The 20,306-nt window shown below is 42.5% G+C and overlaps 1 protein-coding gene across 2 annotated transcripts in view; it reads left to right on the top strand.

Annotated features, from left to right (window-relative positions):
• Window positions 1-10,166: 10,166 nt before the first annotated feature.
• mtus1 (microtubule associated scaffold protein 1) overlaps window positions 10,167-20,306 on the top strand; it is a 148,950-nt gene continuing 138,810 nt past the window's right edge. Inside the window, exon 1 of one of the 2 annotated variants that reach the window (XM_033029459.1) lies at window positions 10,167-10,256. The gene's annotated coding sequence lies outside the window, so the exon portion shown is untranslated. Of the gene's footprint in view, window positions 10,257-10,278; window positions 10,628-20,306 lie in introns of those variants that run through there. The other variant, XM_033029467.1, reaches the window with a different exon arrangement.

Raw genomic sequence — 20,306 nt, 5'->3', positions numbered from 1 at the left:
TATCATTTTGTTATTTAAACTGGATAAAAAATATTCCCTTATGACTTAGGTTCAAACAACTATTCTATTTTCTGTCACCAGGCAGAAATTTAGGATCATTATATTGTATATCAGAATCAGAAATTATTCGCTAAGTATGTTTTGCAACATATGAGGAATTTCACTGGCCAGGTCAGTCATACAATTAAAAGCAACAGACTCAAAAACACATTTTAACATGAACATCCACCACGGTGACTCCTACACATTCCTCACTGTGATGGGAGGCGAAATAATGTTCAAATCCTTCCTTTTGTTCGTCCTTGGTCGTGGGCCTCGAGCCCCCGTTGACGGGACGGTCTTGACTCCCGTAGCCGGTGGCGTTCGGGCCCTCCACGTCGAGGCAATCAGCTCCTGCATCGGGGAGTTGTCAGCTCTCCCCCCGCTGGGCGATCAAACCTCGCGTCGGGGCTGGTCGAGCCTTCCGTGGCGTTGTAGCTCCCGACCAGCCTCTCCCGAGACTGCGAGCTCTTGATGGTAAAGTCCGCAGGCCGCAGTGGGAGCGATCCCAGGCAAGCTTGATCCGCTCTGATGTTAAGTCCGCGCCCCGCAGAGGGGCTCACGACAGTCCGAGGAGGCCTCCAGCTCCAGTGATGGAAGGCCGCAGAGCCCAGAGAATGTGATCCGAAAATTGATCACAAGGTAGGAACCTGAAAAAAAGTTTCCTTCGATCCCCTCCCCCCACATAAAACAAACCGAAGTACAATAAAACAAACTTTTAACAAGCGCTAAAAATAACAAAACGATTAAAAAAACGAACAAACTGCTGGCAGGGTTGCCATGTCCCCAGCGCCCTTGGTGGTCATTAAATGGAAATGTCCTTGATGTTTTGAGAGAAGCAAGTCTAAAGGTTGTTGAAGCCAGTTGAAGCTGTTGAAAGAAGATAAGAGCAGGTGTAGGTCTTTGAACCCTTTAGACCTGCTCCACAATTCAAAATGATTGTGGCTGATCATTCACTTTGATATCCTGTCCCTGACCTCCCCTTATGTGTTGATCCCTTGTACTGTATATTAAATATATTTACTTTTTTCTTGTATATATTTAATGATGGTCTCCACTGCTCTCTGTGGTGCAGAATGATGGACATTTCTTCACTTGAAAATACATCATCCCTACACTGAAGACATTTCTGTTAATCTCCATGTCATCAGGAACATCGATCTTTTATCGCTTTTGTCTACTCTTGTAAATTTTTTTGTAAAAAGAATTTTAATATGATCCTCTCCCATTCTCCTAAACTCCAGTGAAACTAACCAAATATTTCCTTATCTCAGTCCTGCCCTGCCAGGAATCCAGCTAGTGAACTTTGGTTACACTCCCTCCATTGTCTAGAACATTTTTGTTTATCAGGTATTGAGGCAAATACTGTACAAACATTCCAGATGGTGTCTCAACAAGGCCTTGTACATATATACCAAGACATGCATGGATAGGACAGGTTTGGAGGGATATGGACCAAACGCAGGCAGGTGAGACAAGCCAAGCTGGGATATGTTAGCCGGTGTGGGCAAGTTGGGCTGAAGGGCCTGTTTCCACACTGTATCACTCTATGACTCTATCCTTGCTCTTGTGTTCATATTATCTTATAATGATACATGCCCTTTATCTTCCTAAGAGCTTGTTGCACGAGTGTTTGCTTTTAGTGAGGGTTACACAAAGACACCGGATATAGAAACTAGGTGCAGGAGTAGGCCATTCGGCCCTTCGAGCCTGCACCGCCATTCAATATGATCATGGCTGATCATCCAACACAGTATCCCGTACCTGCCTTCTCTCCATACCCTCTGATCCCCTTAGCCACAAGGGCCACATCTAACTCCCTCTTAAATATAGCCAATGAACTGGCCTCGACTACCCTCTGTGGCAGAGAGTTCCAGAGATTCACCACTCTGTGTGAAAAAGGGTTCTTCTCATCTCGGTTTTAAAGGATTTCCCCCTTATCCTTAAGCTGTGACCCCTTGTCCTGGACTTCCCCAACATCGGGTGCAATCTTCCTGCATCTAGCCTGTCCAACCCCTTAAGAATTTTGTAAGTTTCTATAAGATCCCCTCTCAATCTCCTAAATTCTAGAGAGTATAAACCAAGTCTATCCAGTATCAACGTATTGTTCCAGTATTCTTAAATAAATAAGCTTTCTGCCTATGACAGCTTTCTCTTTTATATTAGACAAGTGTGATTGAGGTATTGGCAAACAAAATCATCAACCTCATTTAATCCATGGTCTGTAATTTTTTTTAAATTGCATTAATATTTAAAAGTTGCAGACATCTGCATTTTATTTTACTGTCATCCATTCAACACCTGACCTCCCAACCCCATAACTATTCATATTTGTATTCATCAAGCTTTCTTCTCCGGTGTGTAAATACTCTTCAGAATCTTGAGCACCAATTTAAACAATTTTCTCAATTAACAAATGGGTTTAACTAATAATGGGATTAACTAATCAAGCTGAGGATTGAAGCATGTTGAATGTGACTTTTGTGCAGAGATCTGTGCCTGATAATTCCAACTCATCATTGTGCATTTGTTGACCTCACTAGTTGCAGATATTTTCCAGTGTCATGATTTCTCTTTGTATGGCAAATAAAGTAATAGCTATCCTCATTTTGTATGGGTCCGGTTCCTTCCAAATGTCAAAAGTATCAGGTACCATTAGCTGGTTAGCTGGTTCAGCAACAGGCATGATCACCCTTCATAGAGTAGCCTATCCAGTTTGGTTTCAACCCCAGAAAGCTAAGGCAGCATCATAGAAACCAAACAATCAGTTACCCAAGAAAACTAATAGGAAGGTCACTCACATGGAGGAAAACTCATCTGCAATGCACCAAAAAAATGTCTCACCTCACCACTGCAGGAAGTAATTGTCAGATATCCCTTCATTGACTAATGGGCTGTCATGGCAACAATTAAACAGTCCCTTCTGCAACACATCAGTTAATACTATGAGGATCTTGGCGCAGAAAAACCCAACATATGGGAAAATGTCCATATCAAATGAATCGTTTATTATATGATTTATCGTGGGTACTTATTTGATAAATTGAGATATGTTGTATCCTCATGTTATATTCCCTTCAAATATACCACTCTGTACAATCCCATACTGAGCTTACAAAATGCATAGGAAAGAACTGTAGATGCTGGTTTTTATTGGTGTTATTATTGATAGTGAAGAGGATAGTCTTAGAGGCAACAGGATAAATATTAAGAAGTTAGTAAGATAGGCAGAACGATGATAAATCAAATTCATTCCGGATAAATGTGAGGCGAAGCATTGTGGGAGTTCTAATATCAGTGGGACATGTACAATGAATAATGTAGTGTTGGGTTTTGTTGAGATGCAGAGTCCTTGCTGTACAAGTCCTGGGATCCCCGAAGTTGGCACCACAGGTAGGTAAGGTAGTTATGAAAGCAAATGTGATGCTAGCTTTCAGTTGCCACAGCACAAAATAAAGGGACAGAGAGATTATGATGTAATTCTGTAAAATATTTGTTATGCCACAAGTACTGTGCAGTTCTCAACCTGCTCACAAAGAAGGGAAAACAGAAATACAATACTCATTCAATGCAAAGTGAAATCAACCTAATTTACAGAACACTGCATTTAAATCAAAGCAGTTTTACGTGCACTTCTATATTTACAGTGCTTCTTTGCACATTGTACTTATTTCGGGTCCTCGCTGTGCTGAGGTTAAATGTAACCTGATGCTCGGAACACCACTGATAGTTGGCTGCTCTGTGATATAATGACCTTCATGGGACAGAAATGAACTTCATTTCAAGTTTTCCAAGTCCAGAGGTTGACCAGCAGCTGTCTGAAATGCCAGTTGCACGAAAGGGCAGCCTTGTAGTATCATGTGTCATGATCAGGAAGGGACTGACTAAAGAGATCACACGAACAGTTACCAGGAAAAGGATCAGTGTAATTAAGGTGTATTCTTGGCTATTTGGGTTGGGTCCCACCTCCAGCTACCCACTGTTCAATGGGAGAGAGGATCATCTTGCTGACTTTGAGAGGTATTGCCTAATGTTGACAGACACAATAAGGATTAGTGAAGAAAGGGGAACGGTAGACTGAAAGCATTTACTTGCAGGTAAGTCTTCATTGCACAGTGAGAAGCATTGAAGGGAGAAACAGTGAAAATTTGAGGGCAACGTGGTCCTTTAAGGGTAAAAGCCAGGGATAATATGTACAGAGAATCCTGGATGTTGAGGGATATTGAATGTTGGGTAAAGAGTTAAGAAAGCATAAGATGGGGGGGTGGGGTGGCTAATGATAGGAGAGTCAAGAGAGAATATATAGAAAGTGTAGGGGAGCTCTTGAAAGGAGATTAGGAAGGCTATGAGAGGTCATGAAAAATCACTGGCAGGCAGGATTTAAGGTAAATCCAAAGTATATTATGAGCATATTAAGGCAAAGGAATAACCAGTGAAAAGATAGGATAATGCAGCAAATGCGCCAAGAGAAAAGATCCTAAATAAATAATTTTCAACAATATTCACAAAAGAAACAATGTTGAATTCTGTAAAAGTCTAGTTGATAGTACAGGTCTCCATTTAAAAAAAAAAGAGAAAGCACTTGATGCCTTAACAGGCTTAAAGGTGGATAAATTCTTGGGACCAAATGGGATTTATCCCAGGCTGCTACATGAGGCAACAAAATTGATTGCTGGGGCTCTGGCTGAGATTTTTTATTTTTTGCTGAACACAAGTGAGTTTCCAGATGAACTTTCCAAGAAGGACAGGAAGGAAGGAAAAGCCTATTTAATATAAACCTCCTAGCCTAAGCTAAATATTATGAGCAATTTTGGACTCCATATCTCAGGAAGGTAGTGCTAGCCCTGGAGAGGGTCCAGATGAGGTTTACAAGACTTATCCCAGGAATGAGTGGGTTAATTTATGATGAGCGTTTTACAGCACTGGGCCTGTACTCGCTGGAGTTTAGAAGAATGAGGGGGGCAGTGGCGGACTGGGTCTAAAAATATTGGTTGCCAGGAGACAAAGGGGGCCCACTTCATCAGGGGCCCACTTCATCAGGGGCCCACTTGCCATCGGGCAAGCTGACACCCTGGCCAGTCCGCCACTGGAGGGGGGTCCTTATTGAAACGTACTGAATAGTGAAAAGCTTGGATAGAGTGGATGTGGAGAGAGGGTTTCCACTAGTGGGAGAGTCAAGGACGAGGTCATCACCTCAGAATTAAAGGACGTTAATTTAGGAAGGAGATGAGAAGGAATTTCTTTAGTCAGAGGGTGGTGAATCCGTGGAATTCTGCCACAGAAGGCTGCGGAGACCAAGTCAATGGATATTTTTAAGGCAGAGATAGATTATTGTGTAGGAAGGAATAGCAACTGCTGGTTTAAACCGTAGACACAAAAAGCTGGAGTAACTCAGCGGGACAGGCAGCATCTCTGAAGAGAAGGAATGGATGACATTTCGGGTCAATACCTTTCTTCAGACTGGTTAGGGATAAGGGAAACAAGAGATATAGACGGTGATGGAGAGAGATAAAGAACAATGTGTGAATTATATGCAAAAAAGTAACAATGATAAAGGAAACAGGCCATTGTTAGCTGTTGGGTGAAACCGAGAAGCTGGTGCGACTTGGGTGGGGGAGGGATAGAGAGAGAGGGAATGCTGGGGTTACTTGAAGTTAGATAAATCAATACTCACCACTTAGCTGTAAGCTGCCCATGTGAAATATGAGATGCTGTTCCTCCAATTTGCATTTAGCCTCACTCTGACAATGGAAGCGACCTTGGACAGAAAGGTCTGTGTGGGAAAGGGAAGGAGAATTAAAGCGTTTAGCAACCGGGAGATCAGGTAGGTTCAAGCCGACTGAGCGAAGGTGTTCAGCGATACGATCGCCCAGTCTGCGTTTGGTCTCGCCGATGTATAAGAGTCCACATCTTGAACAACAGATACAGTAGATGAGGTTGGAAAGGGTGCACATGAACCTCTGCCTAACCTGAAAGGACTGTCGAGGTGCCTGGACAGAGTAGAGAGAGGAGGTATAGCGACAGGTGTTGCATTTTCTGTGGTTGCCGGAGAAGGTTCCTGGGGAGGGGGTGGTTTGGGTGGGAAGGATGAATTAACTGGGGAGTTTCGGAGGGAAAGGTCTCTGCAGAAGGCGAAAAGGAGTGGAGATGGGAAGTAGCGACTGGTGTTGGGATCCCGTTGGAGGTGGTGAAAATTTTGGAGGATTATGTGTTGTATGCGACGGCTGATGGGGTGGAAGGTAATGACTAAGGTGACTGTCTCTGTTGCGATTAGAGGGAGGGGGAACAAGGGGGGAGAAACGGGATACTGAGGAGACATGAGTGAGGGCCTCATCTATGATGGGATTGGGTACACCTAAAGAATGAGGACATCTCGGATGTCCTAGTATGGAATACTTCATCTTGGGCGCAGATGAGGCGTAGACGAAGGAATTGAGAGTAGGGGATAGAGTCTTTGCAGGAAGCAGGGTGGAAAGAAGTGCAGTTGAGATAGTTGTGGGAGTCAGTTGGTTTGTAATAGATGTCAGGCGATAGTCTATTTCCTGTGACTGTGAGATCAAGAAAGGGGAGGGAGGTGTCGGAGATGGTCCAAGTAAATTTGAGTGCAGGATGGAAATTGGTGGCAAAGTTGATAAAGTCCATGTGTTCTGCATGGGTGCAGGAGGTAGCACTGATACAATCGTCAATGTAACAGAGATAGAGTTCGGGGATAGGGCCAGTGTACGCCTGGAACAGCGATTGTTCAACATACCCTACAAAGAGGCAGGCATAGCTGGGACCCAATGCGAGTGCCCATAGCTACGCCTTGGACTTGGTGGAAGTGGGAGGAGTCAAGGGAGAAACTGATAAGGGTGAGGACCAATTCCGCTGGGTGGTGTAGTGATAGTAGAGGGAAATTGGATGGTTTTGCAGTCGAGGAAGAAACGTAGGGCTTTATGGCCTTCCTGGTGGGGTATGGAGGTGTAGAGTTACTGAACATCCATAGTAAAGATGAGGGAGTGGGGGCTCGGAAAGTGGAAGTCATTAAAGAGACGAAGGGCATGTGAGGTATCTTGGACATAGGTTGGTGGAGATTGGACCAGGGGGAATAGGATGGAGTTAAGGTACGTGGAAATCATTTCTGTGGGACAGGAGCAGGCAGAAACAGTGGGTCTGCCAAGGCAGTTGTGTTTATGGATTTTGGGGAGAAGGTAAAACTGGGCTGTGCGGGGCTGGGAAATGATAAGGTTGGAGGTTAAAGCAGACAGCCAGAAGTGATGAAATCAGAAATGGTTCTGATCGGAATCAGATAGATTCTTTATTAATACAGGTGTCAGGGGAAGAAGGCAGGAGAATGGGGTTAGGAGGGAGAGATAGATCAGCCATGATTGAATGGCGGAGTAGACTTGATGGTCTAATTCTGCTCCCATCAATTATGCCCTTATGACTTAACAGCAGTGGAAGGGAGATAACTGGAAAAAATGCTGAGGTAGAGGGTTACATAGAAACATAGATAATAGGTGCAGGAGGAGGCCATTCGGCCCTTCGAGCCAGCACCGTCATTGTGATCATGGCTGATCATCCCCAATCAATAACCTGTACCTGCCTTCTCCCCATATCCCTTGATTCCACCAGCCCCTAGAGCTCTATCTAACTTTCTCTTAAATCCATCCAGTGATTTGACCTCCGCTGCCCTCTGTGGTAGGGAATTCCACACATTCACACCTCTCTGCCTCCTCCTGCACCTATTTTCTATATTTCCAAGCTGTATGATTCTGTGACTGAATGAACAACAACTCTCAAGGTTTCTTTATAAGCCATTTTTGGATTCGTTGACCCGTGTTTGGACTTGTGCGGGGACTGGCATTGTTCGAGGATAACTGAAGTATGTCAGAGCACAGTGCCACAAACAATTCAATTTCCTGACAATCTTAATTAGGCTTTTGCAATTACTCTTGAGCAACCTCAGCTAATTTATTTCAGCATTTAAAAAATGATTAAATATAAATCATTCAACTAAAACAAACATTTCCTGAAGGACATTTGGGATGTTTGGAAAGTTGGCACAAAAGGTAATGTGGTATTGAAGCCTCACTTCATCCTTACCATTAAAAAGTATATACATGCAAGATAAATCCAAATTGAGCTGTAATAAGAAACAGCAAAATCTCCTGCAAAATAACATTAAATCACAGAGGTACAGAAGAATTGGCGACATGAAGAGAGCTATTGAGCATACAACATGTTAAACCACTAATTATTTGCATTTATTAAACATTAGAAAATAATAATGCACACGCACAATGCAAATAGATGGCCGGATAATGGCAGCAATATAATCTCAAACTTAGGTGATCCTCAGAAATGCCTACAACCTGCCTTCTTCAATGGTGTTTCACCACTGATTCTTCTTGGGTAACACAGCAGCGCCATCTAATGTTTGATTTAAACCTACCAAATTTCAAAGCACAATATAGTGATATCTTTCAATCAGAGCTTAAATATTTGCAAATTCAAACTAAGGCCATAAATATTTTTGTGTAAATAATCAATGGCAATTACAATAAAAAATATAGTATTTATTTATTAATTCAAATAGATAAAATAAACTCAGAATACCTTTTATCTTCTTCACTATAGCACATTGCCTGTGCCAACTCCCAGGAGTTCTGTTCCCCCTAACTCTCTTCCCCTGCAACCCAACACTATTGTAAAAGCATGATTTCAACGAGATCACACATCATTAACAATACCTGCATAAGATTCCCCCCCGAAAAGTTAGTTGCAAGAAACACTATTCTGTGAATACGATGGTGCAAAATTGTGGACAATAGGAAACCAAATCTCAGCTTCTGGGCCAACTATGATAAACGACATCATATTCAACCAGTTCCCACAATCGGAGGCTTCTCCCAACTGATACGTTGCATTTTTCGTCCTTCAAACATTAACCTGATCTGCTATTGCCAGCTTCACTATATTTTATATTGGCCTATTATAACAAACGAATTGTGTTTAGTTTTCCCAAATAAAACTGAAAATCAAAGTTTAAAATGAACGATTGTAAAGAAGACGTTTTTTTTGTAACACGGGTGAATTATTTAATGAAAACACAACAACGCAAGTTAAATGTAGTTTGATTGACATACATAGTTATACAAAAGTGTGTATATATATTACCAACATTATCATAGTTTTGAAATAGAATTAGAACGAGATATGGAAGTGCGCTCTGCAAATGTGACAATTAGTGGGAACAGTAACTAACGTAACGACACTACGCTCAGCCTTTGTTAATACACAGGTTGGTATTTTGGGCAAAACTTTGTGATAAAGATAATAATATCATCACAATATTTTCACCCATCTGATAATTAGTTCGCCGGCAACAGAATATGTTGACAGTGATTTTTATTATTAGATGTTTTCAAAACACTGCTGTAAATCACCAGTGGGTTATCAGGGAGCATTCCAGCCTCTGAATATCTCTGTACCGAGTGTGGAACTCTCCGCTGTGATGTTAAAGTGCGGCCTAGTCTGCTGTTTCGGGCAGAAGTGAAAGATCCGATGGCGCTACTTTGTGGAAGATTTATTGCTTGTATCCTCGCGTGGCGCCGGGAAAACAAATGATCCGATTACCATTGTACTGCAGTTATACAGGCAAATCATTTGTCCAGAAGCTCACCTCGACAGTATTCTTACAAAAGGTAGAGACACGGGAGGTTGCAGATGCTGGAATCTGAAACAAAAATAAATAGACTGCCCGACAAACCTGCTGGGCTCTATAAAAATATTGTTTAAATTTCTCTTCAAACTGAACTTCTTACTTGCATTATTAAGGCACAAGCCTTCGTGAAACTAATGTCACGTACTGCTTTACAGGCATGTTTGAAATCTGCTTGAAAACCCGCACAAACCTAGTCAAAAAATGTGACGAAATGCAACATCGGCTGACCAAGATGTTAATGCAGGGTTCAGATAGATGTTGCCCAATAAAGTTCATTGCACTGCTCCCCCGCCAGCACCTCGAGAAAAAACAGCAAGTACAACTCAAGGTTATTAAAGATCGCCACTGATATCAATGGGAGTTCACGTGGGGCACGAGCTTGTCCAGGTGGAGCGAATCCCGGGAGCGCGCACTGCAGCTTTAACCAAAGATACCAGAGGAGCTATAGGATCTCTGGCTTTAACTGGCTCTGCAAAGCCGGGCTTGACTTTCCCCGTACGCTAGTGGGAAGGTTTGTTGCATTGCGCTGTAATGAGTGGGTGTCAGTAAGAAATGAGTTTGCGCTGTAATGAGTGGGTGTCAGTAAGAAATGAGTTTGCGCTGTCCTCCTGGTCACTCATTCCAGCATGATTTGAAGCATTATTTCTTAGCGCGTAGTGTTACGTTTTCTTCTAGGTATTTTCCCATCTGCTACTATATTCTATCTTCTACGTTGCTCGTCGTATCGCTCCAAGGCTAACCCGGTAGGTTGTTTGTGTTTTGTAGACGATGTAGTTTGTGCCCGGGTCTTCTAGTCTGAGTTAACAGTGGGCTGTAGGCTATAACTGAGAGGTGCAACTACAACTCCCAGTGGACTCCGCGACGGCGACGGCAAGTTACCAGGTGTGTTGTGAGCTCTGGCGCCACCATTGAAACGTGTGTTGTTGTCAAAGTGGGAGGTGGGCTACAAAATACAGCGTTTGTTTATTTTTCTAGTCGCAATTACGCTGAATGAAAATTGGGAAACTGTATATATATGTCACTCATTGTAAAAATCTTATAAGTTTTCTGTTCATGCCTCTCCCATCTCAATTGTTCAATCTTCCTCGAGGTCAAACTTCGGTTTTGCTCAGTCTTTATCATCAGCCGAATCATCAATTTTAACTCGATTGGTCGGTAACATATTTTCGGTTCTGTATAATGCAATTAAAATAACTTTATTGGATAAAGTTGCATTTGTTATTACAGATTGAAAAAAAAAGGTTTAATGTGAGTGTTACATACAACAAGAAGTCGAGGTTTTAAAATGTGAAACGAGAGCGAGATTTCTTTGCGAGCTTCGTTTTGTTAATTCACACAACATGGCTTTTAGAACAATACTGGCGAATGTTTGGTGGTTAATTATTGCCTGATGTATATTGTTTTGATTGCATTCCAACGAGATATTTGCGTATTAGTAAGGATTATAACAGCTGCCAAATGTTCCATGGGTTTGGAGCTGCAATTAAACTTTGTGCTAGCTACTTATCAGTGAGTTATCTCCATTTATCTAGTTTACTAAGCAAACAACTTGACATCACTGAATAATGTGGTCACATTTTCAGGTTGTTCCTGCAACAAAGGCCTATTTCCAAATAGAGGAGTGGATTATCATGTTTACATGGCTGGAGTTTGTTGCTTGTTATGTTTACCTAAACTGGGGCAAATCGTTGCCATCTAATATATTTGAGTATAATAATTAACATTAAATTTTCCCCGCTGCATTTATCTGTGGGTGGCGGTGCACGGTAAATCATTTCCCATTGTTGTGTACATGGTTTGCTGTCTTCAATTGAGTTATTGCACCCCAAAGAGTTGTAATTCAACTGAAGAATGCATTTTTTTAAATCGTAATATTATAAAGGGAAACAAAATCTCCTGAGTTGAAATAATTATTGGTAATTCCAACTCCAGTGTATTGTTAATTGAAGTAGTGTATGATTATCCTCAAATTGTTTGAATTCAAATCGAGACTTCAACACACATCCTGACCAGCTTTTCCAGTGTAGAGATATTCTATTGCATGATGTACTTTCAAGGAGTATTCTTTTCTGGATTAATATTAAATCAATTATAGCTTGTTGACTACAGGTGAACATCGGGGAAGATCGGCGGGGAGGCTGTCTGGACTTTGGTTTCTTCCCTAACTTTGGTGCCGCTGTAGGGTTGTGTTGTGTTGTGTCGTGGACTTCTGTGTTTGTGCTTTAAAAAAAAAAAAATTATGACTAAAGAAAATCCATTTTGTTGTCTCTTATGAGACCATGACAATAAATTGAATCCAATCCAATGATGAACACAATATATTCCATTATCCTTTACCACAAACTGCAAATGTTCAGGTCATAAGGAATAGGAGTAGAATTCGGCCCATCGCATCTACTCTGCCATTCAATCATGGCTGATCTCTCTCCCTCCTAACCCCATTCTCCTGTCTTCTCCCCATAATGGTCTTATGATATTTTTATTAAAATTATGTTTTGAATTAGTAGCCAAGCCAAGTTAATTATTAATTGTAAAGCACATAGAAACATAGAAATTAGGTGCAGGAGTAGGCCATTCGGCCCTTCGAGCCTGTACCGCCATTCAATATGATCATGGCTGATCATCCAACTCAGTATCCCGTACCTGCCTTCTCTCCATACCCTCTGATCCCCTTAGCCACAAGGGCCACATCTAACTCCCTCTTAAATATAGCCAATGAACTGGCCTCGACTACCCTCTGTGGCAGAGAGTTCCAGAGATTCACCACTCTCTGTGTGAAAACATTTCTTCTCATCTCGGTTTTAAAGGATTTCCCCCTTATCCTTAAACTGTGACCCCTTGTCCTGGACTTCCCCAACATCGGGAGCAATCTTCCTGCATCTAGCCTGTCCAACCCCTTAAGAATTTTGTAAGTTTCTATAAGATCCCCTCTCAATCTCCTAAATTCTAGAGAGTATAAACCAAGTCTATCCAGTCTTTCTTCATAAGACAGTCCTGACATCCCAGGAATCAGTCTGGTGAACCTTCCCTGCACTCCCTCTATGGCAATAATGTCCTTCCTCAGATTTGGAGACCAAAACTGTACGCAATACTCCAGGTGTGGTCTCACCAAGACCCTGTACAACTGCAGTAGAACCTCCCTGCTCCTATACTCAAATCCTTTTGCTATGAAAGCTAACATACCATTCGCTTTCTTCACTGCCTGCTGCACCTGCATGCCTACTTTCAATGACTGGTGTACCATGACACCCAGATCTCGCTGCATCTCCCCTTTTCCTAATCGGCCACCATTTAGATAATATAATGATGAATAAAACTCTCTACAGTCACAATCAGAGCCTTCTGAGATGGGAGATGAGTGTAGATAAACTGGAAGAACAGCACTTTATGTTCTGTTTGGGTAGCTTACCAGACAATGGTATGAATTTTGTGTTCTCTAATTTCAAGCATACCTGCATTCCCAGCATGTGCACATTTCTCCCACCACATTTCTCCCATCATCTTCCATCTCCAAGTATTATATTTCTGTCATGTCCCTTGTCCCTCGCAACAATGCCCTTCCGCACATATCCTTCTACCTGCTTTAAAGTCCATTCTTCTTTATCTCTCGCCCTTCATCTCTATTGCACAAGCGTTTGTCATTTATTCCACCCACTGCTAATCACCCCCTGCCTCTTCACTTGCACCCACCTATTACTTCCCAGGTTATGGACTTTTCCAGCTTTCATCCCCTACTCCATCAGCCTAAAGAAGTGTCCCATCTTTCCATTCCCTCCATTGATGCTGCCTGACCAGCTGAATTCCTCCAGCCTTTTGTTATTTTATTGCGAGAACCATATTGAAAACATTGGTTCCTTTGTCAGGATTTAAGGAGAACATATTTGGCATTTAGTCCCTTTTGCATGCTCAGCCATTGGTCAATACTCTCGTGGCATTGGCCTCTTATCTGTTGATTCCTTAATATCAAGTTTAATTCCCTCAACTTGTATTTAGCAACTGAACCTTGTAACTCCTTTTGGGGGGTGGAGGAAACAGAGAGAGAGAGAGAGAGATGAAGTGCAGAAGACCTTTTTATTGAATGGCTACTGAAAGATTTCGTAAGCCCTAGTTCTGAATATGTCAGCCAGGGGAAATAGATGAATTGTTCACTCTTGAAGAATTTAAACTGCATTTTCAAAGAATGATGTAAGCCTGGTCTGATTTCTGCACATTTATGGGAATTACAAGAATCCATTTAACCACATCGATTCAAAATATATTTTGTTTGAAGAAAAAGAGATGTGCTGCAAGAACTCAACATGTCAAGCAGCTTCTGTGGAAAGCAAAAACAGCCAACATATTGTGTAGAAATGCAGCATTTGTGCCAGAATATTGAGTGCAGTCGAGTCTCTGTAAGCTCTGGTGAGGAAAGAAGACCAGCACACAGTAGTTTAGACATAGACTCATTGATGTTCTTTGTAATTTCATTGTCCTCACTCGTGTATCTCTCCAATCTTTACCAACATTACCTTTGCTTGCCAAATTGCTTGGTGAACCTGAAACTTGACTTTGAGTGATTTTGTGTATAAGGAAACCCAGGTTTCTTTGAATATCAACACTTTACAATTTCTCATTGGTAAGTGAAATCTTAGAAAAATAAGTGACCTTGCACTTAACACATTGTTCCATCTACCATGTTCGTGACCTATCATTTAGCCTCTATCAGTTAAAGACACATACATTGCACATCCATGTTTGCCTATTCCTTTGCTGTGGAACAAAACAAACCCATCAACCCTCGATAGTTGTAATACCAAATAATTAACAACTAGATATATAACCTTACAAATTAATTGCAAAGGTGGAGGACTTCAATGCTTTAGCTTTTAAATTAAGTAGTCATCAGATCTACATTTTGTCTCTGCTGCCTTCCAAAGTTAAAATTAAGTAAATTGTACAAAGTTTGCAGTTTCCAGTCTTGGTTTCAAGATTTTAAATTGCCTTAACGCTTTGTAGATAAAAGAACACGTGTAATGTTCAAGGGTCACCTTTTTCAATTGTGAACATGTGAAGTGCTTGTAGGGAAATGTGGGAACAATTCACCTTTGAGTGTGATTTGTTTTTCTTGTTCATTGAAGAGAAACATTTTGCAGGATGTCACCCAGCTGAAATTTAGACAAGACGTAAGATGTTCTGGCCCTTTACCACATTGATTCAGTAAAATAAATAAACTGTTTCCATCAACTTTATCAACTCTCACCACTCATTCACACAGTTCATTGTAATAATTGAACCCAACAACCTCCATGTTTTTTTAGGAAGGGGTGTGTTTCTAGGAATCGTAACTCTGCTTCTTGCATGGGAAATGGGCTGCCCCTTTAAGATTGCTAGGAGACTTGAACATTTGATATATCAAGGTCAAGTAACAAGACTGTAAAGAAACAATGTGCATTTTTGCATTCAGCAGGGCACCGGATCTCTGTCCGATTTCAAACTAAATAAAAGCTTATCTTATCTCTCAGTAATTTTCCCAGCACAGAAGTGGGCAAGCATAACTTAGTGTTGCCAATTGTCCCAAAATGAATGGTAAATTAGCTGCACCACACCATTATGAGGATTCGCTAATCTACAATGAGAAATTTGACAGAAATAGGACACATGTTCAATTTTTAAATACAAATTTTATTAAAATTATGCTTGCACATTTATGTACTTTTAAATTTTGAATCTGGAATGAACTTTGTTTATGCAGAGATGATTCAGCTGCTGGAAATTAGTACAGGTAAGCAGAATGGTTGGCATGGACATAGTGTGCCAAAGAGCCTATTACTGTGCTGTATAACTGATCCTGACTAATGAACTTGTGCATTCACGATTCCCTCTGTGTCTTCAGATGTCTGCACCATAAGCTGTGAAATACCATCCTTGCTTAAATATTTGTTTACACACGAGTTACCATTTTTCCTCAAGCAATTACATAAGTGCAAATTGCGGTTCTGAAGATCCATCAAGAATTTTGTACATGTATATTTTTAGGAAAAAACAGTTTTATCATTAACTTCTTGAGTTCACATCCAGTACCTTTATTCACTTTGCCCCATGAATAAAGTCTGTTCTCAGTTACATTGCTTAATGTTTACTTAAAGTAGATGCCTGTATTTCCCCCCCACCCCCCCCCCCCTTAAATGAAGATGGCTTTCTTTTTGACAAGTTACCAACCAACACCTTGTTAGTTTTGAACCCATATTTTCTTGAACATTAGTCTTGATGCATTTGTAATATCTGGAATTAGAAAATAAAACGGAAATTATCTTGCCTGGCAAATGCGCAACCTAAATTTGAACAGCACAGAGAGACAGCTGATATAACAGTTGCCTCAGTGCCAGAAACCCAGGTTCGATCCTGATCTCGAATGGTGTCTGTGTGGAGTTTACACCTCCAAGTGACCGCGTGGGTTTGTGCCTGGTGCTCTGGTTTCTTCCCACATCCCAAAGACATGCAGGTTTGTAGATTATGGCTGGTGTAAATTGCCCCCAAAGTGAAGAGAGTGGATGAGAAAGTGGGATAACATGGAACTGGTGTGAATGAGTGATCGATAGTCAGTTGGACAAAGGGCCTGTATCCATGCTGTATTTAAAAACTTTTCAAAGTTGCTCATCAAAATAAGAATTATTGAAGCCATCCTCGAACTAAGGGGGTTCTTTGTGGATTAATAATTCTGGACACATGGGAAGCTGGAATCTTGAGTAAGTAATAAACAGAGGGTCAGGCAGCATCTGGAGGAAATGGGCGGACATTGCGTTGGTCCAGGATAATTTTCTTAGATTGATAGAGTAAGGGGAAGAAAGCTGGAAACGAGGTGGAGGTTGGGGGAATTGAGGGGGTATTACTTGAAATTGATTAATTAAATGTTCACACTTGTATTGTAAGTTACCCAAGTGGAATATGAGGTGCTGTTCTTCCAGTTTGCATGTGGTCTCTGGCAATGTTAGAGGTCAATGGTGGTTCCCAGGCCTTTGGTTGTCTGTCTATTCCCTCCTCAGATGCTGCCTGGTCTGCTAAGTTTGGGTTATATTGCCCTGATTCTGCTTGGTAAAGATGTTGATGCATTAATGGGGAAAAGCTGCATGTAAGGGAAGTAATACATGACTGACTTGCTAATAAGGACGACAGATGGCACAATGGGTTAAGTGTTCGGCTGGCAACCGGAAGGTAGCCGGTTCGAATCCCGCTTGGAGTGCATACTGTCGTTGTGTCCTTGGGCAAGAACTTCACCCACCTTTGCCTGTGTGTGAATGTGTGTGAGTGATTGGTGGTGGTCGGAGGGGCCGTAGGCGCAGATTGGCAGCCACGCTTCCGTCAGTCTGCCCCAGGGCAGCTGTGGCTACAGAAGTAGCTTACCACCACCGAGTGTGACTGAGGAGTGAATGAATAATGCGATGTAAAGCGCCTTGAGTATTAGAAAGGCGCTATATAAATCCCATCCATTATTATTATTATTATTATTATTAATAATGTTACAACATGTTTAAGCCACATAATAAGTACAAACTTGTTTACAATAGTTGCAGATGGTTTATTAAGCAAGTTATGCAAACAAATTTAAATCTGGCAAGCTATCTTTGTTTTACACTAAAACATTTGTGTCCCAATGTAGTTCATCCATATTTTGTATTTACTTCTGTGTGGTCCAAATGTTCGAAAATTGGTGTGTAGTTTATATAATTATATGAGATTAAAGGGTTGTTTTAATTCCACTTTTGGGAGGAGGCACTGAGCAACACTTGAACTGTAGCTGTTGAAAGAAATGCTACTGGGGCGGATGTTTCAGGATTGTGACCCAGTGACCTTGAACTATAATTCCAAGATGAGACGGTAGGATGAAACTTAGATCTGGTGTTTCCATGTGCCTGCTGCCATTTGTTCTTGGTGGTGGAGGTAGCTGGCTTGGGAGATGCTGTTGCTGTAGCATGGGTGGGTGAGTAGTTACACTGAATTTTGTAGCTGTTATGCACTGCAGCCCCTGACTATCTGACTCCAAACAGAAACTGAAGCAGGAAGATCCAGTACAGAAAGTTGTTCAATGCTGGCCTGTGGAAACAGATGACATCCTTCGACTGCTTTGAGTTCATGGACTGGTCCATACTCAAGAATTCAGCAGCCAACCTGACTGAGTAGGCCACTGCTGTGATTGACCTTATCAGTAAGTACAGAGACGAATGCGTGTCGAACAGGGCGGCACGGTAGCGTAGCGGTAGAGTTGCTGCCTTACAGCGAATGCAGGGCTGGAGTCCCGGGTTCGATCCTGACTACGGGTGCTATCTGTGCAGTGTTTGTATATTCTCCCTGTGACCTGCGTGGGTTTTCTCCAAGATCTTCGGTTTCCTCCCACACTCCAAAGACGTACAGGTATGTAGGTTAATTGGCTTGGTAAATGTAAAAATTGCCCCTAGTGGGTATAGGATAGTGTTAATGTGCGGGGATCACTGATTGGCGCGGACCCGGTGGGCCGAAAGGGCTTGTTTCTGTGCTGTATCACTAAACTAAACAAGACTGTTCCTCAGCTGGAAACTATGGATGAACCCACTTGCTTTAAGAAAACTGCTATCACCTCCGTGCCAAAGCAAAGCAAGATGCGTGCCTTAATGATGACAGCCCAGTGGCCTTGACTTTCTTCATTGATGACCAAGACTGCTGCTTACTGGTCAAACAATCATCAGCAGTACAAGAAATCTCTATGATCTTTGCAAAGCCATAGGAGTGCTAAGAGACAACACTGGGACAAACATGAGTCCCAGTATAACTGTTCGGACAGATGTTGACTGTGGCAAGGCCTGAACATTATAACTGACTAAGAAGTGAAGTCATACAATTACGCTGGTGATAGAGTGGTCTTCCCTGATGAACAATGCATTCTTGGATCACTTTGAGCAGAAGGCCAACAGTGTGATGATGATATGCGACCCGTCAGACACTAGTGTGTCTTTTTGCATGGTCACAGGAAGATGGGACTTCGTGAGGGTGAACCCATGGAAAGCAACTGGCCAGGATGGAGTCCTAAGGCCACATTCTCAGCAACTGTGCAGACAAACTAGTGAGTGTGTTCATAGACATCTTTAATCTCTCCCTACTCCATTTGAAGGTACTAACTTGCTTCAAGAAAACTGCTAACATCTCTGTGCCAAAGAAAAGCAAGTTCTCGTGCCTTATTGATCCTGTTCAGTGGCCTTCACATCCACCATCCTGTAGTGCCTTAAGGGCCTGTCCCACGAGCATGCGACTCCATGCGGCAAGCGCAACCTAAAGGGCCGGTCCCACCAGCATGCGCCTGCATGCGGCAAGCGCGACCTAACGTGGTCGCTTGAGCCATACGGCCTCGCGGGGCCGGTCCCACTTCGATCAGCGGAGCCGTATGGAGTTGTGCAGAGCTGGTCCCGACATCGCGCGGGGCTCCGAAAAACTGACCGTGTTCAAAAACTCTGCGCGGCAACGGCCTGCCGGCCTGCCAGCCTGCAGCCGCCTCGACGCCGTACGCACCGCATCTAACTTCATGTCGCTCACTCGACCTCCGCGTGGCCTCCGCTTCTGGTTTGGTCGCGCTTGCTGCATGGAGTCGCATGCTCGTGGGACAGGCCCTTTAAGAGGCTGGTTATGGAATACATTACATCCAGTCTACCAAGCAGCCTTGATCCACTGTAGTTTGCCATTGCCACAACAGGTCCATGCAGAATACTCCTATTCATCAACTAGCCAGTGCCATCTTCTTTGCTGTCATGTGCTGGGGAAGCAGGGCAAAGGCCATGGACGACAACACAATTAACAGGCTCATCAGAAAGGCTGGCTCTGCCCTGGGGGTGGAGTTTGATTCACCGGAGATGGTCTTGGAGGGGAGAATGCTTGTCAAACTGTGTAGCCTCTTGGACAATATAGCTCACCCCCTCCATGACACACTGGTCAACCTGAGGAGCAGGTTCAGAAATGGATTAGTTCCACCAAGATGCAGCAGAGAATGCCACAGGAGATCCCTTTTTCCTACGGCTATCAAACTGTCCAACTCCTCCCCATCTGTCGAGCGGTAGACTGACTCTCCATTTCCCCGTCCCAATCTTTGCACATCTCAAATCCTAGACTTTCCACTCGTCACTAGGATGGGGAGAGATGGAGAGAGGGAAAGCAAGGGTTACATGAAGTTAGAAGTCAATATTCATACTGCTGGATTGTAAGCTGTACCTTGTAACCTGGTGCCAAGACTACAACCTCTCCCTCAATGTCAGCGACAAAGGGGATTGTGTAGAAACAAAACTGCAGATGCTGTTTTTACAACAAAAAAATGCAAAGTGTTGGAGCAATTTCGTGGATCAGGCAACATTCCTGGAGAACATGGATAGGTGATGATTTGGGCCAAGACCGTTCAAACTAAATATCAAACGCCAAAATATTCAAGACCGTCTGATAATATGCATGTGCATGAAACAAATTTGAAGCATATTTGCAATTTTTCTGCAAGATGTGGGTGGGGAGCGGTGTGTGGTGCAATACACGACCTTTTGTCTTGAACCTATGCAGTTAAAAGTCAGAAGGT

The sequence above is a fragment of the Amblyraja radiata genome, chromosome 1 (genome assembly GCF_010909765.2).
Source record: "Amblyraja radiata isolate CabotCenter1 chromosome 1, sAmbRad1.1.pri, whole genome shotgun sequence".
NCBI lineage: Eukaryota > Metazoa > Chordata > Chondrichthyes > Rajiformes > Rajidae > Amblyraja > Amblyraja radiata.
Note: the sequence above shows the minus strand (reverse complement) of the source record. Positions and strands in the feature narration are given on the sequence as shown.